Below are 18,069 nucleotides of genomic sequence, written 5' to 3'. Positions count from 1 at the left end.
TGTATTGGGAGAACAGCGGGGAGGTGCTACCGAAATTATGTCTCAGATCGGAGTAGAGCATGTAAACTAACCTCATCTACGCATCCGCGGGTGGGATTAGGACCTATCCTCACCCATTAGACAGTAGGCACGCCGTTCAGATGCAATTGGTGGTTATATTACTCGCTCATGTATATGCTAGAGGATGGATAACCGTGAGTGGATGTACACGGGCCGCCCAAGTCAGGCTAAAATCACCCTTGAATGGATGGACAAGACCGAGGGTTTCTTGAACCAAGCATTTGGCAAGGCAGCTAATGGAGCGAGAGACACATTCTGTCCCTGTAGCGAATGTAGAAACATGAAAAGAAAAACAAGGAAGATCATGGGGGGGACATCTTTGCAAGTATGGATTTACGCCAAACTATACCCGGTGGGTGTTCCATGGTGAAGCCCATCGTACTAGAGAGGAGGTGGTGAGACCATGCTTGGAGGCATTTGATGCTGATGGCGGGGTAGCAAGATGGTTATGTGACTTTCATGAAGCAACGTTCGCTGAAAGACCTACGGAGGAGGAGGAGGAGGAGGAGAAGGAGGAGGAGGAGGAGGAGAAGGAGGATGAGGAGGAGGAGCTAGAGCCAACCGGAAAGGCGTTCTACCAAATGTTGTCTTCAGCACAGAAGCTCCTACACGAGAAGGCAATGGTTTCTCAACTGGATGCCATTGGACGCCTAATGGGGTTGAAGTCCCAGTACAACATGAGTCGAGCCTGCTTCGATGGTATGTTGGCAGTTATTGGTGGGCTGCTTCCGGAGGGTCATATTCTGCCGAGTAGCTTCTACGAGTCACAGAGACTCCTTCGTGCACTTAAGATGCTGTATGAGCAGATACATTGTTGTCCGAAGGGGTGCATCCTATTTAGGAAAGATCACAAGGATGCAAAGTATTGTCCAAAGTGTAAATCCTCTAGGTATGTGGAGGTAGACAAAGGTGATGGCCAGAAGGAGCAGCTTGAGATCCCCATGAAAGTCCTATGTCACCTTCCGATCATACCGAGGCTCCAACGGCTATTCATGACCGAGGAGTCCACGAAACAGATGACATGGCACAAGAATGGCATTCGATACAATCCTGACAAGATGGTACATCCAGCTGATGGTGAAGCATGGAAAAGCTTTAATCGCAAGCATCGTGACAAAGATCTTGAGGCCCATAATGTACGTGTTGCGCTGGCAATGGATGGGTTCAATCCTTATGGAATGATGTCGGCCCCATACACTTGTTGGCCCGTGTTCACTATCCCCCTTAATCTCCCCCCCCCCCTCGGGGTCCTCCTTCAACGGCAAAACATATTCTTGACGTTGATAATTCCTGGACACCCGGGAAACAAAATGGGTGTGTACATGGAGCCTGTTTATGATGAATTGATCAGTGCTTGGAATGAAGGGGTATGGACTTACGACCGAGCTACAAAGAAAAACTTCAAAATGTATGTTTGGTACCAGTACTCCATGCATGACTTCCTGGCATATGGGATATTCAGCGCCTAGTGTGTCCACAGGAAGTTCCCATGCCCGGTATGCAAGACAACTCTGGAGTTCATTTGGTTGAAGAAGGGTGGCAAGTTTTCATCATTCGACAAGCATCGACAGTTCCTCCCTCTTAACCATGCATTCAAACAAGACACCAAGAACTTCACAAAAGGTGTCAAGGTGACCGATCCTAAACCTCAGAAGATGACTGGTGCCCAGGTTCATGCTCAGATAGATGCTCTCATGGTCAATCCATAGAAAGATAGTCGAAAGAAAGATAATCCAAAGAAAGATTGCTTTGTGGGATATGGTGTCGAACATATGTGGACTCATAAGTCAGGCTTGGAGAGACTTCCCTATTTTGATGACCTTCTCCTTCCACATAATATAGATGTAATGCACACTAAGAAGAATATCGCCGAAGCACTTTGGGCAACATTCATGGACATTCCTGACAAGACAAAGGACAACCCTAAGCCCAGAGTGGACCTAGCAACGCTATGAGATAGACCAAAGCTGGAGATGCTGCCTCCAAGAGATGGCAAGCCATGGAAAAGGCCTAAGGCCGATTACGTCTTAGAAAAGAAGCACAGGACGGAAGTGATACAATGGATGCAGACGTTAAAGTTCCCGGATGGGTATGCAGTGAATCTGAGGAGGGGAGCGAACCCAGAGACTGGCCGAGTCTTAGGGATGAAGAGTCATGACTACCACATATGGATTGAGCGGCTTCTTTCATCGATGGTTTGAGGCTACGTCCCTGAGAATGTCTGGAAGGTGCTGGCAGAGTTGAGCCTTTTCTTCCGCCAGCTTTGTGCCAAGGAGGTATCTGTGAAAGTGGTTGAAGAGTTGGAAAAAGCGACACCTCTGTTGCTCTATAAGTTAGAGAAGATCTTTCCACCTAGCTTTTTCTTGTCGATGCAGCATTTGATTTTGCACCTCCCGTCCGAGGCACGAATGGGGGGGCCCATACAGAACCGTTGGTGCTATCCAATCGAGAGATGTCTAAAGACTATTCACAAGAAATGTGGAAATAAAGGCAGGATTGAGGCTTCCATTGCTGAGGCATTCATTCATGAGGAGGTGTCAAACTTCACAACAACATACTATAATGAGAACCTTCCTAGCGTGCATAATCCACCCGCTCGGTACAACGAGGACGAAAATGAATCGACCCTTAGCCTTTTCAAAGGGCCACGCAGGAGAGCAAGTGGAGCGACCACAAAGACCTTGAGCTATGAAGAGTGGCGCAAGATCATGCTCTACGTGTTGACCAACCTTGACGAAGTGGAAACGTATCTGGGGTAAGTTCTCAACAAACTTGTTACATACTCCGTAACTTTTGTACATCCAACAACATTGTTCCTTGTCGGTGCAGGGAATTTTTTGATGAATCCTGGCATCATTCAAGGCCACCTTCTGACCATGAATGAGAGACCCTTCTTCAACATGGTTCGCCTAATTTCATTACATGGTTCCAAAAAAAGGTACCGGCCAACTTAGCTCTTACTAAGTTTGACGTTCCAAGTTGCCTGATTTCATTTCTCTCCTACTTGAACTTACAGTGCCAAAGGGATGTGTCTATACGTGCTGAAATATGACAGGTGGCCAATGGCTTTGACTATAAGGTCTTGTCATTTAACGCTTTTGACGTGAATGGATATCGTTTCCACACAACAAGGTACGAGCAGAGTTGTCCCAATCCAAGGACCACAAATACCGAAGTATTTACGCCCGGCACTGATCAGGAGGAGTATTATGGGACAGTTGAAGAAATATACGAGCTCGACTACCGTGGTTCCAAAGCACTTAATCCTGTCATATTCAAATGCTAGTGGTTTGATCTTGTAGAATCGAGAAAGTCCCATCAACTTGGGATAATCAAAACTCGATAGGATTCCTTCTATCTAGGAGAAGATGTCTATATTGTGGCTCAACAAGCCACACAAGTTTATTATTGTCCATATGCTTGCAAAACCGACCCACGTCTTCAGGGTTGGTATATTGTGCACAAGGTATCACCACACGGTAGATTACCTCGCCCAAAACCTAATGATTACAACTTGAACCCAAACACGCATGACAGAGAGTTCTATCAACAAGAAGAGGGGCTACCAGGGATGCTTGAGATAGACTTAACCAGAGAGATCGAAATGGAAGCAGACGAGGAATGGGTTGTTGACGAGGACGCTACAAATGAGGTGCTTGATCCGAAGGACTTGGAAATGCTTGACGGACTACGACTAGGCAATGACAATGATGAGGATGAGGCTGTTGAGGATTTGGACAATCTTGATAGTGATGATGATACCTATCGTCCAGATAATCCTGATCATGAAGAATATTAGAAATACATGTAATACTATGTTATTTTGTAATTACATTTTCTTTATTTTGCATCTCTTACTAAGTACATCTCGTTTATCTGTACTTACTGGTTTACTCTTTTTAATTGCAGGTGATGGAGCCCACTAGGAGCTGCCCCTCGGTTTACGCCAACCGAAGGGACATGGCAGCAGCTAAGGAGGTGGAGGCGTCAGAGAGGCCAAGGAGGTCGAGAGGCAGGCCCGGGCGGGAGCCGTTGACTGACCACGGGCGTAGCTCCTCACGTGACTCTGTGCACGACGACGACCTTCAGCACACGGTGGACAGGGACGGGGGTCCACAGACGGAGGACGAGGAGGCGATTCCAGCGATGGAGGACAAGGAGGCGGCGACGGTAGGGGGTTCCACTTCCTCTGGTACGTCGAAGCCCTACCAGTGAGGTCCCACAAAGCTCCCGAAGCGACCGATACCTATTGAGAGGCGCCCACTGATTGCACCCGAGGGCAATAGGTAAGTAACTTCATATGTTCTTCATTTGATATGTTGAAAAATCATAATAACAACTAATAACTATTGTGGACCACTTGTGCAGGAACTAGGTGCTTGTGGACCAGGTGGCCCCGGCATGCAATGTGAATGGCATCCTGAGACTTCTATGCAAGGAACACTTCCCTGGCCTGGTTAGGAAAGGAGATCAAGATTGGGAGCCGGCCTGGACGTTCGACCACTATGCCCTCGTGCAGGATGCTTCAGATCATAATGGCATCCACTGCAGAAACAAGGTAGATCAGGTGATTAGGGAGTTGTGGGTAAGTCTTTCTTGCACTACATTCCTTAATTCCTCGCATTCATTGGACATTCTTGAAATAAAATAATGGATACCCCGTGTCTTTATGCAAGACTTCTTCAGAATCCAGGAGGGATAGGAGGAAAGTGCGTATCAGGTGGCTTACGCTTCCTGTAAAAGGCGTGTCACGGACTTGCACTACGAGTCCTGCCTCCAGGCCCACATAGACTGCAACGCCAAGTTCCTACTTAGGCGTGTCAACAAAGAGGAGGCACGACGGATGACGCTGACAAGGGAGCAGTACATACAGGTAAATAGAAAACATGAATATTCATTTCTTTTGAGATTAAGTATGCCTAATTTGATCTTCTGATATGTCGTCTACTTGATGTCCTGTAGGTGATTCCAAGCTGGTGCGCGACCCACCCTGATTGCTGGGAATATATTGTGGACACCTGGTTGGATGGGGACTGGCAGAAGAAGCACGATGAGGCCTACGACAGGCGTTTGTAGATGCCACGTGTACCTCACCATCAGGGCAGCCGCAGCCTCAGCAAATATGCAAAGGCATATGTAAGTCTCCGCCATTGCTCTAATCTAGCCATGCTCAATTCTGCATCATTTTCTAACCACATGCTGTTGTCTTTCTCGTAGTCGGATGCACACGGTGGCCAGCCAGTTGGTCAACTCAAGGCATATGCTCTGGCTCACATGGGCAAGGCGACGGCCGACATCGAGTACGACCCAGATGCCCTGCTTGAGGCGTACACCAACTCTAGCGTCCACACCCGCCTCTCTTCGTACACGGAGGCAGCAAGGTCAGTCCATGGGTTGGGCTACGATCTGAGAACCGAGGAGCACCTTGATCCTCAGCTCGTGATGAGGGGTGGGGCAAGGCAAGAAGCATGGGTGGTTCTGGATTGGTGATGGCGTCCTCAAGATGGCCTCTACTCCTCCTCTCCACCAGCTCCGAGCAGCGAGCATGAGCTCAAGCGTGCCCATACGCCAACGGCCGACCGCGATGTCAGCACTCCAGGTAAGCATTCCTATTTCATTCGTCGTTCTTTGACTTTTACATACCTTACCTATGCATTATTGAAATATTGGGGTCAAATGCTGCAAGCCCAGGTGCAGGAACTGCAGGCCGAGTGACAGAGGCTACAAGCTTTGGAGGCCCAGCGGGAGCAAGATCAGCGGCAGATGGCCGAGATGATCAAGTTCATGCAGCAAATTGGCTAGCAACAAGGTTGGGCGATCCCACAGACGCTGCTTGCTCCAGATCCACCTCCACAACGTCCTGATTCTACCCCGGTGAGTATAAGTACGAAGTTTTACTTTCTATGCTGAAACTTAGAGAAATCTAGTGAAACCTAGAGAAACCTAGTGGTGGTGGTGGTGGTGGTGTGGTGGTCATGGTGGTGGTGGTGGTGTGGTGTTGGTGGTGGTGGTCACGGTGTTGTGATGCTCATGGTGGTGGTGGTGGTGTGGTGGTCATGGTGGTGATGTGGTGGTGGTGGTGGTGTGGTGGTGGTGGTGGTGAAGTGTTGGTGATGGCGGTGATGTGGTGGCGGTGATGGATATTTATCTTGCATATTTATCTCTTCTCTTGTCGCTCACGTGCAATCTCTTCTATTTTGTGCAGCATCAATCGGGGGTGGCATTGAACCACCTCGGAGGGTCGCCGGGATCGCACTTTGGGCCATCCCAACCCGGACCGTCGCCGTGAGCTTCAAATGACAGCCGTTGTGATATAATGCATTTGTGAACTTTGTGAACTATGCTTGTATGTTTGGACTTTGGACTTGGGAGTCGAGACTATGATACATGTATGCTATGTTTGTGTTTGTGGTGGATTGTGATATATAGTTGTGTTATATATATATATATATATATATATATATATATATATATATATATATATATATATATATATATATATATATATATATATATTGTTTGCAATGATGGAAGACTAAAAACCAAAAAAAAATTGATTTTTTTCACTTTGCCGAGTGTCATGACCATGACACTCGGCAAAACTGGGAATCTGGGACACTAAGCTTCCCAGTTTTGCCGAGTGCCATGGTCAAGGCACTCGGCAAAGAAAATTAAAAAAAATAAAACTGCTTGGCCGAGTGCCTACCTACAGCACTCGGCAAAGAAAATCCAAAAAAACAAGAAAACAAGCTTTGCCGAGTGCCAGATGCAGGCACTCGGCAAAGCATTTTTTTTAAAAAATAAAAAACACATTTTTTTGCCGAGTGCCGTCGTGGCACTCGGGAAATCCTTTGCCGAGTGTCCGACATGCGGTACTCGGCAAAGAAGCCTTTGCCGTGAAGGGATATGCCGACAGCTCTTTGCCGAGTGCAAAGCCTTCTTTGCCGAGTGCAAAGCCTTCTTTGCCGAGTGCAATTGCACTCGGCAAAGCACGTGTCTGCTGTAGTGCTTGGATGTATGACCAGGTATGTTGTTTTGATCTAAATTATTTTAGGTCTTGGATTTTAGAAATCTGAAATTGCAAGTTCTCAAACGTTCTCCTGGTGGAATATAGATGGTGCCAAGAACACTCTTTTAGATGAATATATGATTTGATTGATGGTGCTAGCCAGCAGCGCCAGGCTTATTTATTTTGGAAGAAACTCTGTAAGGATCTGTCCTGTACCACGCAATTTCCTGAGTATGTGTTCTTGGATGATATTTTTCTGGACTATCTTCAAAGTGAACTGTCCTTCTGCTCCATATATAGATGTTTTACTGTTTGCATCATGACTATTTTATTTCCAGGGGCTAATCCTGAGATACAATGAAACTCTGTAAGGCAAAGCATAATGTACTAAGAATTCTATAATTGCAACTTTATCTTTTGCAGTTTTGGTAGGCATTGAGTATTGAGGGATTTACTTATATTGTTTATTTTCTTTTGCTACCAAGATGTGTTAGGAGATCATAAAGATGCAGGGTCACATGTAATCCTACAATGGGACAACAGTAAGGTTGTTTTGATAACTGTCCTAGTGCTTACTGACAAATTTCTTGCAGATAAGCATTTTAGGACAAGACCCTATCCAATACAGATCTATCAGTAATAGACTATATTCCATATATCATGTATGAGCAATCCATTTTTCATTGCACATGATCACTGGAATACCTTAAAGGTAATAAAATTCTTACTCACATATGTCTTTTTTTCTTATTCAAATGGAACCAGATTTCATCTCAGTGCTTATAAATTTTTTTATGCTGATGTATCTTCAATATACAGGTCAATATTCTTTATTATTTTAGTGGTATTAGTAGTGCATGACTAAGGAGCCCCAGACTGCAGTATCTTCCCTGCAAAAGTTTTTTCATCTAAGGCATAGGAAAATATTCAGGTGCAAAATCATAGTATATGTGTGCATCACAATTGTTTGTATTTTTTATTTTTTACTGACTTGTTCTAGTACGTTATCTCTTTATAATGAGCATATATATCAAATTTCTAGCTGTTTGAGATGATCAATTCTTGCATGTCTGGAATGATGGAGATAAAAAGTGAATAAAGCAAGGAAGCAAGTAACAAGATTTTGCTCAATATGAGCCTAAGCAGAAGGAGATTGCACTATCAGACATGTTTATTCTGTAGTCCTGATATGTGTATTTAGAAAATATGCATGTGCATTTTGCTGCTTTAAGCATCAATAAGGTCACTTTTCAAATATAAAAATGTGCTAACAATGACATACTTTAAACCTTCGATGCTTGTACTTACAAAATGTATTGTGTTTCATGCAGGGTGACAGATCAAATGGAAATTTGTCAAATAAAATATCATTTTTTTGGAAGACATGCAATCTGGGACCATAGTACCAGTACAAATATTGGATGCAGCTCTTCATATTGGGTTCCTAAGACATATGCTATATTGTGGTTTGGAGCATGATTCAGAGTGGAGACATTCGAGAAGAATTTTTTCAACAATCACTAGTAGAGAATAGACCTTTGATCCTCAGCCAAAATGGGCTCTAGTCCCGGAATTTTTTGCCCCCGGAACTAGAAATACCTTTAGTCCCGGTTGGTGGCTCCAACCGGGACTAAAGGTCCCTGCCCAACGGCTACTGCGCCAGACAGAGGTGGCAGGGACCTTTAGTCCCGGTTGGAGCCACCAACCGGGACTAAAGTTATACTTTTACTCCTGGTTGGTGGCTCCAACCGGGAGTAAAGGTCTACTCCCGGGCCGTGGCTGCGCCCAGGGTTGGAAAGTTACATTTAGTCCCGGTTGGAGCCACCAACCGGGACTAAATGTTCTCCCTTTATATATCGGCCGTCTCCTTCTTCCTCCCCGAGCCCAAGCTCAGCACATTCTGAAGCTCACTGCACTAGTGTTCTTGCTTTCTCCCTCCCTCCATTGTTCCTCCATCCATTCTTCGATTCCTCCGTCGATTCTTCAGTTGTAAAGGTTACCAATCTCATACTCTTATTTTTCACCATTGTCTTATGCCATTTTGTTCACTATATATATTTATGGTTCTTTATTGTGGTTTTTTCATTTGTAAGCAATTTGAGCTCAAAATCACTTCAAGCTTGCATATTTACATGAAAGAAGGTTAAAGTATATATAAATATAAACTTAGAAAATAGTTAGAAAATTATAGCAAATCCGTACTAGTTGAACTTGCGGACCGTGTTCAGCTCGGCGAGCATGTTCTCTGCCGAGCGGTAACGGACGTCAAGGAGGAGCTTTGATTCTACGAGGGAGAGCGGCAACGGTCGTGGAAGACCGTGTTCCCTTCCTCGTAGAATCGGAGCTCTTCCGTGGCCAAGTACGGTGCCGTCCGGTGGAGAAATGCTCGCCGAGATGATCACGTAAGCAAGTTCAACTAGTACGGATGATTATTTATTCACATGTCCTGATATCATCGCAGTAGTCTGTCAATCACCGTACCCAAACATAGTATATATATAAATATAAACTTAGAAAATAGTTAGAAAATTATAGAAAATCCGTACTAGTTAAACTTGTGGACCGTGTTCATCTCGGCGAGCATATTCTCTGCCGAGCGGTAACGGACATCAAGGAGGAGCTTTGATTCTACGAGGGAGAGCGACAACGGTCATGGAAGACCGTGTTCCCTTCCTCGTAGAATCGGAGCTCTTCCTTGACCAAGTACGGTGCCGTCCGGTGGAGAAATGCTCGCCGAGATGATCACGTAAGCAAGGTCAACTAGTACGGATGGTTATTTATTCACATGTCCCAATATCGTCGTAGTAGTCTGTCAATCACCGTACCTAAACGTAGTATATATAAATATAAACTTAGAAAATAGTTAGAAAAATATAGAAAATCCGTACTAGTTGAACTTGCGGACCGTGTTCATCTCGGTGAGCATGTTCTCTGCCGAGCGGTAACGGATATCAAGGAGGAGCTTTGATTCTACGAGGGAGAGCGACAACGGTCGTGGAAGACCGTGTTCCCTTCCTCATAGAATCAGAGCTCTTCCTTGACCAAGTACGGTGCCGTCCGGTGGAGAAATGCTCACCGAGATGGTCACGTAAGCAAGGTCAACTAGTACGGATGGTTATTTATTAAAACATGTTTTTGAGCTATAATGTATTAAAAATGAGTATAGAGATCTAGATAATTTTATAGTTTCTTAATTTTATTTGTTTATAAAAGGAGAAATTTATAGTGTATTAAAAAATGAGTATAGAGAGTAGATGGCAACTGCTTCCGGGTCCTCGGCCTCTCATGGGTTTCCAAAGCGACTTAGGCCGGGCCTCCCTCTCATTCCATGCGGCAAGTGTGGTGATGAGACGAAGATTGTGATGGAGTACCGAGTGAAGAAGGAGGGTCCCAATAAGGATCGTATCTTCTACAAGTGTCCGGATCGCAATGTGAGTTATTTTATCGTATTTAATGATTATGGTTAGTTTATACCTATTTTCATGATGGTTGTGATTAAAGTTCTAATTTTTTGTTTTAATTTCAGTGGGATGGCAGTGGACGATGTTCAGGCTTCTACTGGGAGGAAGAGTATGTTGAACTCGTGCAAAAATATCTTACACAACAGGCAGATACGGTGGCTAATGAGGCAGTGATCCAGCCGAAGAAGCCCAAAGATGTTGCACAATCGGGAGATCTATCTGTTTTAGTTGAGATTGGTCGTAAAATTCTTGTGCTCCTGAAATGTATTTTAGCTTTAGTTCTTTTAGTGGTAGTTGGGATTGTCTGCATTGTAGCGATGCTTTCATAAATTTGTATCTTTTGTGGTGGCACGCATGTTGTATAAATAATTAATTATGATCTAGGTTTTAATATGGTATTTATGTCATGTAATGTAGATGAGCCATCATTGGATGTATAATGCTGATCGCCGCTCCCAAGAGTTCATTGACGGCATGCATTCTTTGTTACGTGCGGCCGAGGCAAACAAACGCGACGGTTTCATGTGCTGCCCATGTGCCATATGTAAGAATACGGTGGAATATCCTTGCTCAAGGACTCTTCATTCACACTTGTTCAAGTCGGATTTCATACCAAACTATATTTGTTGAACAAAGCATGGAGAAACCGGTGTTGTAATGGAAGAAGGTGAAGAAGAACAATGGGACGACAATGATATTATTCCTGATGGTGTGTGCTTCAATGATACTGCAATGGGAGAAGCTGAAGAAGAGGTAGCCGTAGAAGATGAGCCGGCTGATGATCTTTCTTAGGTCATTCGTGACGCACAAAGAGAATGTGAAAGTGAAAAGGAGAAGATCAAGTTCGAGCGGATGCTAGAAGATCACAAGAAATTATTGTACCCAACTTGTGATGCAGGGCAGAAAAAGTTGGGAACCACACTAGAATTGCTGCAATGGAAGGCAAAGAATGGTGTACCTAACAAGGGATTTGGAGAGTTACTAAAAATCCAAAAGAAGATGCTTCCGAAGTACAATGAATTGCCCGTCACTACCTACGAAGCAAAACAAGTTGTCTGTCCTATGGGGCTAGAAATAGAGAAGATACATGCATGTCCTAATGACTGCATCCTGTACCGTGGCAAAGAGAACGAGAAATTGGATGCATGCCCGGTATGCCATGCGTCGCAGTATAAGATCAGGCGAGATGACCCTGGTGATGTTGAGGGCGAACGTCCATGGAAGAAAATCCCTGCCAAGGTTATGTGGTATGCTCCTATAATACCATGCTTGAAACGTCTATTCAGAAACAAAGAACATGCAAAATTGTTGTGATGGCACAAAGAAGACCGTAAGGTAGACAATATGTTGAGACACCCTGCTGATGGGTCCCAGTGGAGAGCAATCGACAGAGAATTCCCAGAGTTTGCAAATGATGCAAGAAACTTAAGGTTTGCTTTAAGTACAGATGGTATCAATCCTTTTGGAGAGCAGAACAGTAGTCATAGCACTTGGCCTGTTACTCTAAGTATCTACAACATTCCTCCTTGGTTATGCATGAAGCGGAAGTTCATTATGATGCCTGTGCTCATCTAAGGCCCGAAGCAACCTGGCAATGACATCGATGTGTACCTGAGACCACTTATTGGCGAACTTCTCATTTTGTGGAATAAAGAAGGTGTACGTGTGTGGGATGAGTACAAATAGGAACACTTTGATCTGCGAGCATTGTTGTTCATAACAATCAATGATTGGCCTGCTCTAAGTAATCTTTCAGGATAGTCAAACAAGAGATATAATGCATGCACACACTGCTTCGGTGATATTAGAGGTGTATTCTTTAAAAAATGTCGAAAGGTCATGTACCTTGGCCATCGTCGATTTCTTCCTGCAAATCTCCCCGTAAGAAAGAAAGGCAAGTATTTTAAAGGGAAGGCAGACCACCTGACCAAGCCTCACAACCGAACTGGTGAGGATGTACTCGATATGGTCAATGATGTGAAAGTCATCTTTGGAAAAGGACATGGAAGCCAACCTGTTCCGAAAGACGCTAATGGTCATGCACCCATGTGGAAGAAGAGGTCCATATTTTGGGACCTACCCTATTGGCAAGTCCTAGAGGTCCACAGCTCGATCGACATGATGAACCTGATGACGAATCTTTGTGTGAACCTACTAGGCTTTATGGGTGTGTATGGAAAGCCTAAGGACACATTTGAAGCACGACAGGACCTGCGTTGTTTGAGAGAAAGAGACAACCTGCATCTAGAGAAGACAGAAGATGGACGCCATTACTTACGTCCTGCTAGCTACACTCTAAGCAAAGAGGAGAAGGAAATCATGTTTGAATGCTTAAACAACATCAAGGTACCATCTGGATTCTCCTTGAATATAAAGGGTATTATAAATGTGCCAGAGAAGAAATTCTGTAACTTAAAGTCCCATGACTGTCACGTTCTCATGATGCAATTACTTCTAGTTGCATTAAGAGGAATTCTACCTCCAAATGTACGTCTAGCCACCGTGAAGCTATGTGCATTCCTCAATGCAATTTCTCATAAGGCAATTGATCCAACTAATCTAGCTAAACTACAGAATGATGTGGTTCAATGTCTCATCAGCTTTAAGTTGGTGTTCCCTCCTTCCTTCTTTGATATTATGACACACCTCCTAGTTCACCTAGTCAAGGAGATTTTCACTCTCGGTCCTGTGTTCCTACACAACATGTTCCCCTTAGAGAGATTCATGGGAGTCCTGAAGAAATATGTTCACAACCGTGCTCGCCCAGAAGGAAGCATCGCCAAGGGCTATGGAACAGAAGAGGTCATTGAGTTCTGTGTTGATTTTATTCCTGACCTTGACTCGATTGGAGTTCCTGAATCGAGACATGAGGGGAGACTAAGCGGAAAGAGGACACTAGGGAGGAAAACATATATTGGTACAGATGATGATTATTTCAATAAAGCGCACGACACAGTTCTACAGAACTCCTCTTTGGTAGATCCGTATATTGAGACACACAAGGATCTCTTATGATCCGAGTTTCCAGGGAAGTCTGAAGCTTGGATTACACGTAAGCACATGGAAACTTTCGGTGGTTGGTTGCGAAAAAAATGTCAAGGTGATGAGAGCATCCATGAGCAACTGTATTTATTGGCTATGCAACCATCATGGCATATCGTCACATGCAAAGGGTACGAGATAAAAGGGAACATATTCTACACAGTAGCCCAAGATAAAAGGAGTACCAACCAAAACAGTGGTGTTCGCATAGATGCCATAGACCCGAATGGGAATAAGCAGACATATTATGGACGCATAGATGAAATATGGGAACTAGAGTATGCACCTACTTTGAAGATCCCATTGTTCAAGTGCCAATGGGTCAAGGTGACCGGAGGCGGGGTAACAGTAGACAACGAGTATGGAATGACAACAGTAGACCTTAGTAATATTGGGTACAAAGACAAACCATTCGTCCTTGCTAAGAATGTGAATCAGATGTTCTATGTCAATGATATGTCTACCAAACCAAAAAGAGAGAAAAACAATAATGACTCAACCAAAGAGCCAAAGCGCCACATAGTTCTTTCAGAGAAAAGAGTCATCGTGGGAATTGAGGACAAGTCGGACATGTCAGAAGATTATGAAAAGGATGACCGAATTCTGCCCTTCAAAGTGAACAAAGACCCTAGCATCTTGATAAATGATGAGGACACTCCATGGTTACGACGCGATCATAACCAAGGGACATACGTAAAGAAGAAGTTCACTGTTGTGCCCACTTGATGATATAGTGATTTAATGTAGTATGTGTTTGAGATATTATGTAACAATTGTGAATTTAGATGTTTATTATGTCATGTTTCAAATTAAATCGATGTTTGATTTGGTGGGATTTCTCTCTCAAAAAGGTAAATTAGGATATTGAGTGATGAAAAATTAAAATATTAACGTTAAAATGATGTGAAAACAAATTTCCTGTCCAAAACCAATAGTTTTAATATTTTTAATTAAACACTACATTTTTGCATTAACGAAATAATAAATATTAGTTACATTATGTTTTATAATTGTAACAAAAAATAAAAAAAAGTTAGGTTATAGATTTTTCCTATGTGCAATAAAGAAAAAGAAAATCCATATTTTTAACAAAATAATTTTATGCCTTTTATTTAATTTACTATGTATTTAACAAAAACTATTGCATTTCTATTGTATTTAACAAAACTATTGCTTAAAACAGGCGGGAAATGAAACTGCAGGTCACCTTTACTCCCGGGTGGGAAGCCCACCCGGGAGTAAAGGTGGGCTGCAGTTTCGTGGCCCGCCAAAAAAACCCTTTACTCCCGGTGCGTGTTACCAACCGGGAGTAAAGGTAAACCTTTACTCCCGGTGCGTGTTACCAACCGGGAGTAAAGGTATACCTTTACTCCCGGTTGGTAACACGCACCGGGAGCAAAGGACCTTTACTCCCGGTGGGGGGATGGCACCGGGAGTAAAGGGGCGTGGCATATATATACCACTGCCATCTTCTTCCTTACGTTCTTCGTCGATTCCTCTCCCTCTGCACCCACGCCACTCGGCCCGCCACACCGAGGAGGCCGTCGCCACCCCGCCCGACGTCGGTCGCCGCCACCGCCTCACGTGCATCCGCGGTCCCCATGCCACCCCACGTGCCGACGACCTCATGGCGCCACTGCTGCCCGGCCGCCCCCGCCAGACGCGCGGCCACACCGGTACCGTACGTACCCTCGCCGCATTGACACGACGCGACGATGAGGCCACCAACGCGCGCGTGCGGCTTCCTCTCCTCCATTCCCAAGGTACGCTAGCTGCTTGCTCCGTTCCATCTCTAGGCTACACCGTGACCAACAGATCGATCATGATGAGGAGCACGCTGTGCTAGCTTGCTCGATCTCGGATCCGCCGATCAAACATTTGATCAGACTGCAGTTGATCATTGAAGATTTCACTTCAATGAACATAAAAAACAATGATGTCCATCATAAAAAGAAAGATCTTATAGGTTTGGTCGAAATAGTTAGCACTTCGCTAACTTTCTTGTATTTTGTTTATGGTTAATAAAGTGCTAGGAAGCAATGCTCCATGATTTCAGTTAAAAAAACTATGATAATTTTGACCAAGTTCATATAGAGAAAAATATCATCACTTATCATACTAAATAGATTATACTGTGAAATTATATTACATGATAATAAACTGAATGATACTAATTTGATATCATAAATAGCAAAGTATTTTTTTATAAATTTGATCAAACTTAAAACAATTTAATTTTGACTAAACAATATAAGGTACTTTTTAGCCAATGGGGTACATTATTGCATATATGTTAGTTTATCATTATTGCATTTCTATGTATACGGCGGAGCACCGCTGCCCTCGTTCGCCCTAGGGTTTATACGGTGGAGCACTGCCGCCCTTGTTCGCCCTAGGGTTTAGGGTTTATATGGCAGAGCACCGCTACCCTCGTTCGCCCAAGGGTTTAGGGTTTATACGGCGGAGCACCGCCGCCCTCGTTCGCCCTAAGGGTTTAGGCCGGTTCCGCTGCCCTCGTTCGATCATTTTTGGCGTGTTGTTGTGAACCTCTTCGGGAGTAATTCTCTCTGGTTATATTAGCAATAAGACACATATACTTACATTTCATAATGACTTATACTTACATTATCAGCATAGAATTTTCTCATATGATGAATGACTACATGGTTCACAAGGTTTATACGGCGGAGCACCGTCGCCCTCGTTCACCCATGTGTACAGACATATATACGGCGGGGTGGAGCACCGCCACTCTTGTCACACCACCCTCTCTCGTGGCCTAGTTGATCAACATTTGTATTATCGTTATCGTTAATGCTAAATAATCACACCAGGGCGAACCGCGCTGTTGATGTCGCCGACGTGGTTTGCCCTAGTCACCGACGCAATTCGCCCTCGGCCGTTTATGTATAGCCCTAATTCGCCCTAGTACCGATGCAGTTTGCCCTAGTGTGGCGAATTGCGTCCGTGACCGAGGGGCAAGATTTAATAATGCATATTATTCATAGATTTTATGCATGTAAGCAAAGATTTGACGTACTATATATTGGTTTTGTTTTTTGAAGCTAGATGGCCGACCTGAGAAACATGGATGAGGAGGAGTTGATGATGAATTTGATCAACACTGGCACTCAAGTTGCCGGCGATGATGGTGCTAAAAATAACATGCAAGAGGATGTAGATGATGGGAGTCAGTACTTAGCTCTTGAACAAAATGAGCAACAACATATTGGCCAAGTATATATTTTTTATTATTAGCTATATATATTATCATATGTCTTATGTGTGCTCATGACATTAAAAATAATGTTTATGTTTTGTAGCCCTCTGGATCGACATCAACAACTACAACGAAGAGTAAAAATGTTTGAGGTCCCAAAAAGCCATTGGAGGGTCGCTTCATCATCTCGGAGTTCAATGTGGATACAGGAGAACCGGGGGGCCGAATAAAATGAAATTTGTGCACCACTGTGGTTACCTTGTATAGGACCGGCTCCCGATTAGTACCCGTGAATGGAAGAAGAAGACCAATGCTCCTCATATCAGTTTTGTCTCCGATCGTGACAAGACGTTAATTTGGAAAGATGTCTTGGTACATTTCACACTCCAAACAGATGGTTATGATGATATAATAGATGGTGATGAATTGAAGGAGCGAGTTAGGGATTGGGCAATGAAGAAGATGGCCACCCAGTTTTAGACTTGGAAGAAACACCTATACATGACGTATGTCAAGAAGAACATAGCACCAGATTTTACTATCCCAGGCCCGATCTCAAAGCAGAGGCCCTATTGGGATGAGTTTGTACAGTACAAGACTTCGGAAGAGGGTGTGAGTCGGGTGATAAAGAACCAACGTAATGCCCAACAGAAGACATACCACCATAACTCGGGATCAGGTGGCTACCCGACTGCCATTAAGACGTGGAACAAAATGGAAGTAGACCTTCTTGCCAAGGGTATTAGACCAGAATCACTCGAGTGGGGAGAACGTGCAAAGAATTGGTTTTTCGCTCATGGGGGAACAATAGACCAGGAGACAGGGAAGTGCGTTTATGGCGCAAGACTGCAAGAAGCGGCAGAAAGATTGTTTTATGCTTAGAGAGCTACTGCTAGTGGTGCGTTTAGGCCCAACAGAGAGAAGGATGAGCTAACATACGCCATCGGGACTATTGAACATGGTGGCCGAACTAGAGGCAAAGGAAGTGTCTCATGGGAGTATGGATTCCCTCAGGACAGACCTTCCTACAGAAGCCGCCAGAGAAAGAAGGAAGAAGAGGCACAGCGGCTCCAGAGGTTGGAGGAAGCGGTGCGTGAAGCACAGGAGCGGGAAAAAACCTTGAAGCGAGAATGCAGGAGGAAATCAGAAGGCAAGTGCAAATAGTAGTGAGTGCAAGCAAGCAGGCATCAGAGCCAGGAATCAACATTAGCCAATCTGTTCAGTTGAAAAGCAACTACGCTTCCACGGAGATACCAAATCAAGGGGACATAGGACTG

The sequence above is a fragment of the Miscanthus floridulus genome, chromosome 4, assembly GCF_019320115.1.
Source record: "Miscanthus floridulus cultivar M001 chromosome 4, ASM1932011v1, whole genome shotgun sequence".
Classification (NCBI taxonomy): domain Eukaryota; kingdom Viridiplantae; phylum Streptophyta; class Magnoliopsida; order Poales; family Poaceae; genus Miscanthus; species Miscanthus floridulus.
This window is presented reverse-complemented; position numbering follows the sequence as displayed.